General features: G+C 45.9%; 1 long non-coding RNA gene across 1 annotated transcript; it reads left to right on the top strand.

Annotated features, from left to right (window-relative positions):
* Positions 1–1,470: 1,470 nt before the first annotated feature.
* Positions 1,471–2,677, top strand: LOC150043012 (uncharacterized). The gene is made up of 3 exons (XR_016533466.1): positions 1,471–1,619; positions 1,919–2,067; positions 2,228–2,677. It is a non-coding gene; the product is annotated as an uncharacterized LOC150043012 (long non-coding RNA).
* The last annotated feature ends 11,671 nt before the right edge of the window (positions 2,678–14,348 follow it).

Below are 14,348 nucleotides of genomic sequence, written 5' to 3'. Positions count from 1 at the left end.
AACCCCATTTTTTTTTTTTTTGCCAGTCCTAGGCTTGAGCTCGGGGCCTGAGCACTGTCCTTGGACTTTCTCAAAGCCAGAGCTCTACCACTTGAGCCTCAGCACCATTTCCAGCTATTTGTATGTAGGTGGTACCAAGAAATCGAACCCGGGTCTTTGTGCATGCTAGGCAAGCACTCTACCACTAGGCCAAACTTCTGGCCGGCAACCCCATTTTTCTAGGGCCACTGGCTGCCCTTCTCCCAGGACCCAGACGCAGGGCTTTGGGGGCCAACACCAAGACAGGATCAACAGGTCAGCCGACACTGGACCACATGGGCTCCCACACATGTCCAGGGGTCCACACCAGCTTCTCAGTACTTGTCTCAAGGGCCTTGTGGTCTGGGGGTGATTCTCTGCAGGGAATGATTACGCCATGGTTGAGTGCTGATTAAAGATGAATCTCACTGAAGTAGAATACACACAGGTGTGAAATGCCTGGGCATATTTTGCCAGGGCTTGGGCGCTGTCCCTGAGCAATTTTACCCAAGGCGCACATTCTACTACTTGAGCCACAGTTCCACTTTGGTTTGTTTTTGATGGTTCATTGGAGATAAGAGCCTTAGGAACTTTACCTGCCTGGCTGGCTTCAAACTGCTATCCTCAGATCTCAGTCTCCTGAGTAGCCAGGATTACAGGCATGAGCCACTGCGCCCGGCAGAAATCTCTTCTTAACTATGCACTGAACTCCCTTTTCTAGACACCCAAATGGGGGCCCACACTGAGTAGCGGGACCTTCTCACCAGCTGAACCCCTTAAGTCCAACCCTAGGCAAGACTGAGCCTGCCCTCCCGGGCCTAGTGTTCAGAGCTGGCTTCCCTAGCCCTCAGCACCACCCACACCCGCCTCGCCCACTCAGAACTGATAACAAGACTGTCACATTCTCTGACTAAGCATCCTTCAAGATCTGTAAATGAAAGAGGACTTTGAGTCAGACCACTAAGACAGAAGAACACCAGAAAACGAGGCTAGAAAAACATTACTTCCTTATGTCAAACAAAAGTACTTTGGTCTCTGTTTCCAGCACACAGGCATGAAGGGAGAACTCTCACCACGTTCTGCCTAGGGAGAAGAACGTGCTGGCCCAGGGCCCCGAGCTTCCCCATAGGCCCTTTGCTGGAAGTCCCTTGTTCTATAATATCCATTTCAGGATCTTAATCTTTTTTTTTTAATGATTGCTTAATTGCTATTGCTATTTAGTTTGCTCTTTTTTTTTTTTTTTTTTTTGCCAGTCCTGGGCTTGAGCTCAGGGCCTGAGCACTGTCCTTGGACTTTCTCAAGGCTAGAGCTCTACCACTTGAGCCTCAGCACCACTTCCGGCTTTTTTGTACGTATGTGGTACCAAGGAATCGAACCCTGGTCTTCATGCATGCTAGGCAAGCACTTTAACCACTAGGCCAAACTCCCGGCCCTCAGGATCTTAATCTTTTGAAAGCCTGGCCTTGGCTGGACTCTACCCACGTGGCTGCTCTTACACATCATCTGTTGACAGCAGGCCCAGGATTACAACAAGATCCCCCAACCTCCCACTCACTCCCATGAACTCGGAGGCAGAGGCCAGCAGGAGAATCGTAAGCCAGGTCAGCATTGGCCCAAATACCAAACCCATCTCTAAGACAGGCATCAGAACAAGGACGATTTTGAGTAAAGTACACTCGATGAGTGTATACAAATGTCAGCATGACGAGCACTTTACTTCGACCTTTATGCTAATACATAAAAAATACAACAAAATGGTTTGAGGCTCAAGTTGGTACAGTACCTGCCCTGGAAGCAAAAGGTCCTAAGTTCAAACCCCAGTTTAAAGAAAAAAAGAATTTCAAAGATGACTCAAGATCAAAGTCTGACTGTTTATCACTGTCTCCCCCTACCTGTCCAGGAGAATCGTTCTGGATGAATGGAGTCAGCAGAGGGGCGGCCGCTCTCATCTGTCCAAGTCCACTCTTGAATGGACGCTCTGCCATGCACGTGCCATCTGATGGTCTACACCCCTGTTTCTGTGTTCTGCTAGGGGAAAGGCAAGGACAGGTAAGATGAGATGTTACAGGAGATGCTCCCTACAGTATGCCATGCTGGAGACACACAGCTAGAGTACGGGCTCCGTGCATGCCCAGTGCCAGAGGCTGTGGGGAAAGGAACACGGAGATTGCAAAGATGTAAAGTCAACTATAGGTTAACCCATCTGCAGGTGAAAGAGAAAGAGAACTACAGAAATTTCTGTACTCACGCCGCAGCTGGGAGACTGGACATACCCAAACCAGGTGGAAGCAAGAAAAGTTCACCAGAATAGTCCAGTCACTCGCTCGCTACTCAGACAAACAAGAAAGAACAAGGTCTGGAGAGGGTATTCTGCAGGCGCTACAGTGTTCTCTAAAATCACAGGCACCAGGATGGAAATCGGTGAAAAAAAGACCACAGAAAGTCTGGGAGTTGCTTGATGTCAAAAAATTGTCAAATGCCAAGCACTGGTGGCTCAGGCCTGTCATCCTAGCACTTCTGTCCTTCTGCTGGGGAATTAGAAGAGTCCCATGGACTTTCCAGCCCAGGCTGGCTTTGAACGGAGACCCTCAGATCTCAGCCTCCTGAGTGGCTGGGATGCCAGGCGGGAGCCACCGAGCCACCAGAGCTTGTCCTGAGTTCTTCAATAAAAGATAAATCCTTCTAGATTTATTTTCGTCTCCAATTGTTTCTTTGGCTACTTCTTTTGAGGTACTCAGATTTCAGTGAACTTTTCATTCCAATTGTTCTAATTTGAGAATTTCCAGTTTGTTTGTTTGTTTGTTTTTGGCCAGTCCTGGGCTTGAGCTCAGGGCCTGAGCACTGTCCTTGGACTTTCTCAAGGCTAGAGCTCTACCACTTGAACCTCAGTACCACTTCCGGCTTTTTTTTTATATATGTGGAACCAAGGAATCGAACCCCGGTCTTCATGCATGCCAGGTAAGCACTCTACCACTTTGCCAAACTCCCAGCATTCCAGTTGGTTCTTTAAAAAATTTCCTCCTTGTACTAGTAGTTGTGTGTGTGTGTGTGTGTGTGTGTGTGTGTGTATGTGTGTGTGCTCACTGAGACCAGGGCTTGAACTCAGGACCTCAAATCTCAGGCTGCTTGGGAACTAGGATTACTGTCATGAGCCACTAGTGCCCTGGCTGAGAATCAGGAATGTCATTCTGTCATGTCTGTGCTCTAGCTCCTACGACAGCTAGCTGCCAGAGAAAATTCTGTGCCCTATAACACGCATCAATTTCCACACCTATCTGTATTTCTTTTCCTTCTTCTGGAACTTCCTTATCTATCATCTCTTTTTTGTCAATGGGTTCATGAATGTTAGGCAAGCACTCCTTGAGATGTCCTCAGTCCTTTTGTTTGGCATTTTGTGCTTGAGATAAGAGCCTAGATAATCCTGTTTATACTTTAAGAGAAGTTGGAATGCAGGAAGGAGCCAGCCCATGTCTACCTTATCTATTTAATTATTATTATTATCATCATTATTATTGGTGTACAAGTAGTGTGGCCAGTCCTGAACTTGGGGCCCGGATGCTGCCCCTGAGCTTTTTTGATCAAGGCTGGCATTTTACCCCTTGAGTGGTAAACTCCACTTGCAGGTTTTTGGTCTTTAATTGCAGGCAAGAATCTCCTGGAGGGCTGGGAAGGTGGCTTAGAGGTAGAGTGCTTGCCTAGCATGCATGAAGTCCTGTGTTTAATTCTTTAGTACCACATACACAGAAAAAGCCGTAAGTGGAGCTGTGGCTCAAGTAGTGGAGCACTAGTCTTGAGCAAAAACAAACTCAGTGACAGAACCTAGGCCGAGTTTAAGCCCCACGAGTGGCACAAAAAAAAAAGAAAAAAATCTCAGGGACTTTCTGTCCAGGCTGCCACCGGCTTTATCCATCTTTGTTGAAGACCACAATTTAAACTGACCAAGAGAACTGGCCTCTCAGTACAGCTGTCCCTAAGTACCACTGGTCATTTTCATTGTCACTGATGGTGACAAGGGTGTGTTCATTCCATTCCCTGGGCCATTGGGAAGAGAGCGCCCGTCACTTCTCCTGTCCCCAAGGCCCAGGCATGGCTGAGGAAGTCCAGGACGGCCTTGAGGAATCTCCCGCCTCAGCCTCCTGAGTGCTGGACTCCAGGCAGATCCCCAGTCTCTTAAGGGAGCCACTGGTCAGGAATCCCAGTCTTTGCCTCTGAGGAAAACCTTCCTTGTCTGCCCCTTGCTCAGGTGGACACGGTCTCCCGCTTGCACGGTCTGGCCACTGCACCATACATGTACTTGAAAAGAGGGCGGGATATAAGACTGTCGCAAAGGGTGGCATTAGGCCATCACCCCCAGATCTGCAGGTCTCCTTCCTGCAGGCACAGCACTCTCAGAACATCAGGTATGGCCTCGCTTTGTTCACGGCAAGCATGGCAAACCAGCAGGTCAACTGGCTTAACTAACAACCTCACAACCTCAACGATACAAGCGTACCTACACTGTTTGTGAGGATTCAGTGGGAATCTAGCCCCAAGTAGCTAATGCGAAACTAATGAGAAAACATTTAGTTAAATTAAAAATTGAGGGACATGGTATAACAACCAGCACAGACATTAAAAACATTCCCATTAGGAAAAAAAGAAGAGGCCAATGACTTGGGAGGCTTCGATGAGAGGATTGTGGGTCAAGGCTGGCACAGTGGCATGCCTCCTGTCATGTATAAGGTTTGTGGTAAGCGGAATTGGGAGGATGGGAGTTCCAGACCAGGCTGGGCAGAAAAGTCCACAGCTCAACGGAAGAAGCTGGGTGTGGCAGGCTGTGCCCGTTATCCTGGTCATTGTGAAAAGCCACAAAAATAGATGGAGCGTGGACCAGGCATATGTTTTGGCAGACAGTTAGACCTTACCCCAAAAATAACCAGTGTTAATAGGTATGGGGATGTGGTTCAGCAGTAGAGTACCTACCTTGTACATGCAAGGTCTTGAGTTCAATTCCAGTGCCTTCAAGAACAAAGGAGGCAACCTGGAGCTGGTGGCTCACGCCTCTGAACCTAGCTACTCCTGAGGCTGAGATCTGAGGTCCTCGAGCTGTGGGCGAAGAGTGACAAAGTAACTGGAGTGTGTCATTGTGAAAGTCTCTCGGGTGGAGGAGGAAACGGAGAGAAGTGGGGACCCTTGGTGACCCAGGCTGCCGCCCTCAGCACGGGGGAAGTCCCTGTTCTTGCCCATTCCTATCTCAAGCGTGTTCTTCAGTTCCCTTGCCCTTACTCTCTCCGTGTGTTTTTCCTTTTGTACTGGTTCTGGGGCTTTAACTCCAGGCTTAGGTGCTATCCCTGAACTTCTGTGCTCCAGTATCACTTGAACCACAGCTTTACCTCTGATTTTTTGCTGCTTAACTGGTGATTAGAGTCTCATGGACTTTCTTGCCCAGTCTGGCTTTGTGCTGTTTTATTTTGTTTTTTGTTTTTGTTTTTGCCAGTCCTGGGATTTGTTCTCAGGACCAGAGCACTGTCCTTGGGCTTTCTCAAGGTTTAGTGGTCTGCCACTTGAGCCACAGTACCACTTCCGGCTTTTTTCTATGTGTTATCAAGGAATTGAACCTGGGTCTTTGTGCATGCTAGGCATGCACTCTACCACTGGACCAAATTCCCAGCCCATTTAGGCTGGCTTTGAACTGCAATTGTCACATCGAAATCTTGAATAGTTAGGAGTACAGGCCTAAGTCACCAGTGCCCAATTAAGAACTTCCTCGTGAAAGCAAATCTTTCCATGATATTCCAATTTAGTTTTCTCCTGGCTATAGCTGGACAAATCTTTCCTTCTTATTTTGGAGGACGAATGCAGCTTAGGAGAGGAGGCCTGCCAGGTTTCCATGGCGTTGAACATCTTGAATGATAGGAAGTGTGTTTTTGCCCAGGGTTCTGCTAACAGGATTTGAAGACTTACAGTTCAGTTTCATGTGTTCTAATCAGAGTATCAAGTTCTTTCCTGAAAACGGGAATAGCTCATCTGAAACGCTGATCCTTTTATGTAAAGGACATAGAGTTTGGCTGACCATGGTTTAACAATACCCCATTTGGCAGGGCGCGGGAGTTCACACCTGGGAGTAGAGGCAGTGAAGTCAGCTCAAGGTACACAGTGAGATTCTTGTGTTAAACAAATGAATGAACATGCACATACAAAGCACACATGTTCGTGGGGGAGGGAAAGTGGGAGAAAAACAGGGCAAGGGGTAACAATGTTTTACAAGAAATATACTCATTATCTTATGAATGTAACTGTAACCCCTCTATACATCACCTTGGCAATAAAATTAAATTTAAAAAATACACTATGTTACATAGTGGTAGCTTGCTCACCTACCATGTCCTGGTTTCGATTACTCAGTACTACCTACAAAGAAAAAGCCGAAAGTGATACTGTGGAGAACACTTTGAGAAAGCTCAAGGACAGTGCCCTGGCCCTGAGTTCATGCCCCAGGACTGGCAAAAATAAATAAATGAATAAATAAATTTAAAAAAATCACATGTTTAAGGAAATCTTTATTTCCTATTAGGTTAAAATTACAGTTGTGTAGGAAAACACTCTTGCAGTCCTTTAGTAAGTATGGTTTTCGGAGCTAGGAATGTGGCTTAGTGGCAGAGTGCTTGCCTAGTATATTTGAAGACCTGGGTTCAATTCCTCGGTCCACACAAACCAAATAATAATAAAATTATATTAAAAAAAATTAAGTGTTGGGGCTGGGAGTTTGGCCTAGTGGTAAAGTGCTTGCCTAGCATGCAGGTTCAATTCTTTGGAACCACATACATAGAAAAAAGCCAGAAGTGGTGCTGAGGCTCAAGTGGTAGAGCTCTAGCCTTGAGAAAACCCAAGGACAGTGCTCAGGCCCTGAGCCCCAAGCCCAGGACTGGCAAAAAAAAAAAAAATTAAGTGTGGCCAGGCACTGGTAGCTCACGCCTATAATCCTAGCTACACAGGAGGTTGAGATCTAAGGATCACAGTTCAAAGCCAGCCCGGGAACAAAAGACTGTGAGACTCTTATCTCCAATTAATCACCAGAAAACCAGAAGTGAGCTGAATCAGAATTCAGGGACAGTGTCCAAGCCCAGAGTTCAAGCCTCCTGACCGACATTTAAAGAGTAACTTGTACACAAATGCCTACAGCAGTGCTAGTGCCACAGGAGCCCAAAGGTGGAAACTCCACCACTGTCCACTAAGCAGGTGCTTAAACAAAATGCTACACACACACACACACACACACACACACACACACACACACACACACACAATTTTTAAATTTTAAAAATTATTTTATTTTTTTGTCCTGGGGATGAACTCAGGGCCTGGGCACTGCCATTGAGTTTTTAAATTCAAAGCTAGTGTTCTACAACTTGAGCCACAGCACCACACCACTTATGGCTGTTTCTGGGTATGTGGTACAAAGGAATCAAACCCAGGGCTTCATGCTTGCTAGGCAAGCACTCTACCATTAGGCCACACTCCTGGCCCCCCAAATGTAATATCAGGTTATGATGAAACTTTAATTCTCATCTATCTCTCTGGGGCAATTTGGGAAGTATCTACTCTTCTTATTAGTTCTGGCAGGTCTCTGAGTGCTACTGAGATCAAGCTGTACTCAGGGAACTCTCTTTGGCTCCTGGTCTTGCCAGACTGCCAGCTAAATAAGCTGTTTTTCTTTAAAGCATTCAGCCTCGGATACTTCGTTATAACAGAAGAAAATGGAGTTATAAATCTGTATTTTAAAGCATCCCCATTTCCTTGAGTGCAAGGAAATGAAGTTCAATCAACGTCTCTAAGTATGCACGGCCTATTTTCCTACCAAAAAAACTATTTTGTGAAAAACAAATGATTTGGCTGTGTTAACACATTTTCAGCAAGTGTCCCAGACTGAAGACAGCAAGTTCACAGGAGTTGGGGTTCCCGAGTCCTAGCACTTTGTGTTGGTATAGGAATCAGAAACTTTGGAAAGGACTCAATAGTGTCTCAGCCACAGTAACGTGCGCTTCTCCTGTCATGGACCAATTTCAAGATGGTATGAAATATGAGGGCCCCCCGAAGACTGTGTGGGTACATTCACAGTGGCTTGGCTCCTGGGAGCCCCAGCTGCTCACCTTCCCATGGAAAGGGGGACAAAGGAACTACCCACCCACTCAGGAACAGAAAAGCCCAAGAACCTTTGGGCAGGGCAAACACTGGACTGTTCCACTGGCACGGAGCTTTGGACCTGAGGAGATGAGTTGTGGTGGGATAGTTCCAGAACACTGATGGTCGGCATGGCTTGGGTAGACTGAGTGGAGGGGACAGCAGCGGGGGTGGGTGAGTGACAAGTTGTGGCATACTCAGCTGGGTCACCGTCTCAAGCATGTACATCATTTGACTTGGTGTAAAAACATGGATCTCTGTTGACCATGGATGAGGAAGCTGTGCTTGTGAGGAGGAGGAGGAGGAGCAGAAGGAGGAGGAGGACGTGGTGGTGGTGCAAGACTGAGGCGCAGCTCAGTGTCAGCAGGCCACCATACGTGGAAGGCTGTGTCTCCGATGTTGGCCTCTACGTCCCCAGGCATTCAGGAAGGACTTCCACCATCTTGACACACTCGCTGCCACTCCCAAGTACCCTTGGGTAGGCAGCAGACACCACACTCACCTTTCCCCAGAGCGTTGTCTCAGAGCCCACACCGTACAGCACACTGGCTCTCGACAGCGTGGTCTTTACATGGACACATGTAAGGTGACCACCTACCGCACCAGATGGGACTCCCTCCTCAGGCGTGAGCAAAGTTTCAGGTTCTTGGGGTGGTGCTGGAAGGTTCCTACCGTCTTTACAGGTTCTGGTAAAATAAAGCATCAGAGACATACGGTGAGGCCTGACCTGTATCTGCAGTATCAGCGCTGTGGATTGCCCTGTACTGGGGTTTCCAGGGCAGGGTGCTTGCTAAGCCTGCACTTTCATAGCAGAGCCATGTCTTCCCTTCCCCTCCCCCAGCCCAGCTTTCTGCAGGCTATTTTGGAGATGGGAGTCTCAAGGATTCTCTGCTGGGGCTGGCCTCAAACCATGAGTCGCTGGTGCCTGGCTGATTGCTGAACGTTAAGAATAGGAAGTAAGTCTCTTCCCACATGGCTCTGTGAGTTTCCCTCTGCCTAAGAGAAAACAGAAGGGGATCAGGAAGAAAAAGAGAAAAAGTCTCCCAGATGCCTGAGTGAGGCAGAAGTCTTTATCCAAAGGGCTCTGTAATCACAAAAGGGTGACTCCCCATGGCACCGAGGTCCATGGCCTCTGAAACCAGGTGTGCCTGGGACCGCTAAGAGATGGAGTTTGACAGGTGTTAAGTCCTTACTGCTATTAGAGGCAAGCAGAGCACCTAGGGCCTTTCCACATACTAACAAGAAAGGGGCTGCTCTCTTCCATTGGGAGGCGAAGAAGGGAAACTTCTCGTATAACTTAACAATCATCTTATAAGATTAAGAGCAAAACAAAGGATATCTACCTGCTCTTACATATAGGTCCTCAGAGAATGGCACAGACAAACAAAGACATCAAAGGCTAAGCTGTAACAGCAGCTCACAAGGCCAATGCAGGGAGAAGGTGAGTTCGACTCCATTGTGGCAGCCACCCTGACACAGAACAAAAACAAAAGGTGTGTGTGTGTGTGTGTGTGTGGAGGGGGAGTTAAATGATAATGATGACATTTCTACTTGTGATATTAATGCAATGAAGAGACACCAATATCAGCTTATAAAATCACTTGTCTTTAATTAAAGTCCATGGAGCATTTAACATACTGAAACTTTCACCGTGACTCTTAAGATTTTAAAATCCCTCTGCACAGCACTGTGGGCTTTCATGCCAGAAATTTACAAATGTACAACACAAAATTCCACTGAAGTTCATCCCAATACAAGTTTAAAACATTTAATTGGCAGACAATGTAAAGATATTTTAAAAAGCAAAAAACTACAAAATGAGCACTTAAAAAGCCTTCCCTTTTGAATTTTTAATAAAATACTGTCTGTATAAGATCTAATGAAAATTTCCAGTTACTTATAAAACAGTTATGCAAGAAATGAATTGATATATACATATATATATGTATGAAATTAAAATTAACTGTGTAGATGAATAAAAAACTATGCCCCTTGATGATACAGCACATATCTATTACTCAAGCATTAAAATAATTGAAAACATTCAATGAGGCAACTGGATGCAAGAGGAAATACAAAATATTTCAGGCCAAACAAAGAAAAAGAACAAGACCACACTCATAGAATTCCCTTAATTATACAGAATAAAAGAGTTTAATATGCTAGGCATGATGGTACAAGCCTATAATTCTAGCACTCCAGACGGGAAGGAACAGGACTGCACGTTTGAGGCCAGCATGAGCCTTAAAAGAAGGTCTTGAGGGGCCGGGGGTTTAGCCTAGTGGTGGAGTGCTTTGCATAGCATGCATGAAGACCTGGGTTTTGGTACCACATACATAGAAAAAAGCTGGAAGTGGTGCTGAGGCTCAAGTGGTAGAGCTCTAGCCTTGAGAAAACCCAAGGACAGTGCTTATGCCCTGAGCTCAAGCCCGGGACTGGCCAAAAAAAAAAAAAAAAAAGAAAGTCTTGAATCATAAAACAAAATAAAGTCACCAAAAGAGCTAGAAACAAATAGGCCACATTCTCATTCTATTTCTTTCTTTCTTTTTTTTTTTGAAAATTGTAGGGCTTGAACTCAGGGTCTGTGAGCTGTCCTAGAGCCTCTCTGTGCTCAAGGCTAATGCTCTACCAACTGAACCACAGCACTACTTCTGGTTTTGGAGTGGTTAGTTGGAGGTAAGAGTCATGGGGACTTTTCTGCCCAGGCTGGCCTTGAACCAAGAACCTTAAATCTCAGCCTCTTGAGCAGCTAGGATTACAGGTATGAGCCACTGGCGCCCAGCTTCATTCTGGTCTTCCATGAGGCATATCATGAAATTGTCCTCCTATTTGTTAAGACAGCTGTATAAATATAACAAATGCTGAAATCACCTTTAGCAACGGAAGAAAATTTCTACTACTAGGGGGGAAGAGAGATATTTTACAGACTTAACTAGGTACCACAAACTGCACTGTGCCTGGGGTCGGCAGCACATGCTGTGGGTACACGTACACACGCACACACATGCACACACACTATGCACTGGCCACTCAGGGGATTTTAAATCCTTCCTGAGAAGATCTGATGTCGGAAGCTAAGTCGGCACACTAGTAGTGCCGCGTGGGGCCAGCTGTCAGCTCTGCCTGGGTGCTAGAGCCAGGAGCTGTCGGTGCCAACTTGCTCTTCTAGACCCCTAGCACAAGTGACATGGAATGGAAGTGGATACCAGGTGAGCAACTCTCATTTCCAGGATTTTAAGCTTTATTCTGACCAGTGAAGAAAATCCTGCAGAAAAACCTGCTTCACTGACCAAGCTTATAACACAGACAGCAGAAACACTGCCAATTTGGGCATTACCACTTGGTCTAGAAAAATGATAAGTTGTGAACTATCAATGACAGAGAATGTCTTTCACAGTAATTTCTAGCAAATTTTCTTCTAACAGTGAAAACCCAACTTAGGAGAAAGATGGAAATGCCCATATGGTAATCCTGAAGCTGGGAGATTGTACCCAGACACTTTTAAATATGTTTGGCTGGTAGAAGCAGCCTGAATGGAGAACTCATTTACTACAGATCACATAACTAGTACGAGAAGATATAATACCATTACAGCAAATGATTAGAAAGAAAGTCAGTAAGTAAAAAAGACCCTGTAGTTTATCTAGCTCCTTCAGCGAGCAAGGTTATATTACAATCTAAAAATGGAATGGAACATTTTCCAACTATCTCCTTTCTCTATATCCCATACCCTAAAACCAAGAATCCAGAATTGTGTAAAACCAGAAGTGATCATAGAAAAGGCAGTATCTTCAAATATAGTCCGGACTGGCCAGAGCTCCCAATCCTTCTGTTTCAGCCCTCCAGTTACTGAGGCTAAAGGTGTGTCACCACACCTGGCGAAATAAAATCTTAAATTGAAACTGCAGCTCAATTCAGATAAACTGAATTTTTCATCAAACTCGATCTCAGATGTTTAGGACTAATTCACACAGTGCTGGGAATGTGGCCTAGTCATAGAGTGCCTGGCATGCAGGAAGCCCTGGGTTTGATTCCTTAGCACCACACACACAGAAGAAGCCAAGATGTGGCAATGTGGCTCAAGTGGTAGAGTGCTAGCTTTGGGGAAAAAAAAAAAAAAAAGCCCAAAGCTAGGGCTTAGCATAGAGTTCAGGGCCCAGAACTGGCAAAAAACAACCCAAATCCAAACCCAAAACCTAATTCACACATTTTGCCAAAAAAGGAAGTTGATGGCCAGGTACAGCAGAATATTGCTAAACAGAAGAAGACCAGAGAAATAATCAGCAAAACTTAATTTGCTAGAAGAGAAAAGGAGAAAAAAAATTTGTTGAGCAAGAGTATTTAGCTATTTCAGGTAAGGAGATGTGCTCTATGAAAACATGAAGTTCTGGGCCTGTGGCCCACTATTTCCACAGGAAGTTCCAGCGCAATAGCTTGAATGGGTGTGATGTGACACTGGGTGATAACTAGCAGTTTACTCCAGATACGAAGGGGACTCCAGGCTCCCAAGCCTACATGTTGTTCAGACACCGCCAGACCCCACCCAGCCATGGCCAATAGTGGATCTGGTCTCAAAACTATCCGGTAGTGAAAGAGACCTCCATGACGGCCACAGGTATCCCTGAGGAACAGAGAATACCTGACTGCCTGTTATCCAGCCAGTAATGGTGTCTGCTCCCATTGTAATCCCTCCGATTCTGACCTGCAGAATGATAGGAAAAGCGTTCTTTTTGGCTCTTCGTACAGATTTCTGTGCTCCTGCCCTGAAGTAGCCTCTCGGGGCCCCTGGCACTGTGCTCACGACAGCTCCTCCTCGAGTTGTCGGATGGCCTGTGCTCTGGAGCCAGGCAGCAGTTGTGCATGCTGGAGTGCACAAAGCCTAAGTCAGGGGGCAGGTACTCCACTCTGCAAAGGAGGATGGGGTTAGGGTGACATGATCGCCACAACCCCGCTTCCTTGCATCCCACATCCCAGCCCATAATAGAGTTTTCTTTCAACTAGAGACTTAAGCGAGACAATGGCAGGGGGGGGGGGGGAGACAGAGGGACAGGGAGAGGGGAGTGAGGGGGAGAGAGAGAGAAACACAGAGAGAAACACTGACCTTTACTTGAGCCTCCTTACTTAGTATCTCACTATGGGTAAAGAAAACAAGGAAATGTCAGGAACTGGCAAATCTCTAAACCTAGACAATTAGTAGAAAACAAAATCACAGACACTTCCCATGATTGATTATAGTAAGCAAAGATAAAGACCACTTATCTCATAACTAAAGGCACCACTATTATTCAAATATCTTGCTACCGTTTAGAGACATCATGAAATCAACGGAGGAGGAAATTCACTTAGTTCAAGGTAGCATTCTATAAAATCGGTTCACGGCCAAGTGTTCAGTGAGCTCAATGAAATCAGACAGTAATAAGCAGCTCTATATACAGATTGGGGCTCCTACTTAAAAAAAAGTATGGTAATTTTTTTCCTTAAAAATACAAGCATATCACGAAAATCAAATACACACATATACACATACACACCCCCACACAACCACACTCAAGAAAAAATTAAAATTGTAACTTGTTTCAATAATCTGAATACCTCATCCACATGCAAAGCTAGCTTACTGCCTCGTTTAGCCTGAATACACAGCAGACCAGACAACAAGCAGGTACATTTCTAGGTCAGGACTGTGGCTAGCCTACGGCCCCGCCTCCAATTCAAAGCCTTCCAAGCATTAGACCAAGGAGGAGCTCTCGTTTATGGCTAAGCAAGCAGGTCCAGAAGCCACACAGAAGACTGACACAATTGATTTTAATTGGCATGATGAACATTTTATACTTTATCCAACTGAAGAGTAACTTGTCGCTACGGTACCCTGTAGATTTTTGAAACCTGATTGTATTAAAAATGACTAATGCTGGTCCTTGGATAATCTAGACAATGGCACTGACTCAAGTCTAGATTGCTCTCTCCAGGTTTGAACAGTTAGATGATGACTGCCTGCTGCCCTAAAGTTGCTTTGGTAGGAGATTTAGAGTAAAGCAAGGGTAGCAGCACCACCAGCAGCATGAGCTGGTCCAAGACCAGTGTGTGTCCCGGCAGGTCTGAGGACCCTCAGCCAGGGAGAACACAGCACGAGAGGGAGGGCCACTCTCCTCGTAATTCTGTTCCGTCAT

Source organism: Megascapheus bottae, chromosome 32 (assembly GCF_031878675.1).
Source record: "Megascapheus bottae isolate mThoBot1 chromosome 32, mThoBot2.hap1, whole genome shotgun sequence".
Classification (NCBI taxonomy): domain Eukaryota; kingdom Metazoa; phylum Chordata; class Mammalia; order Rodentia; family Geomyidae; genus Megascapheus; species Megascapheus bottae.
Note: the sequence above shows the minus strand (reverse complement) of the source record. Positions and strands in the feature narration are given on the sequence as shown.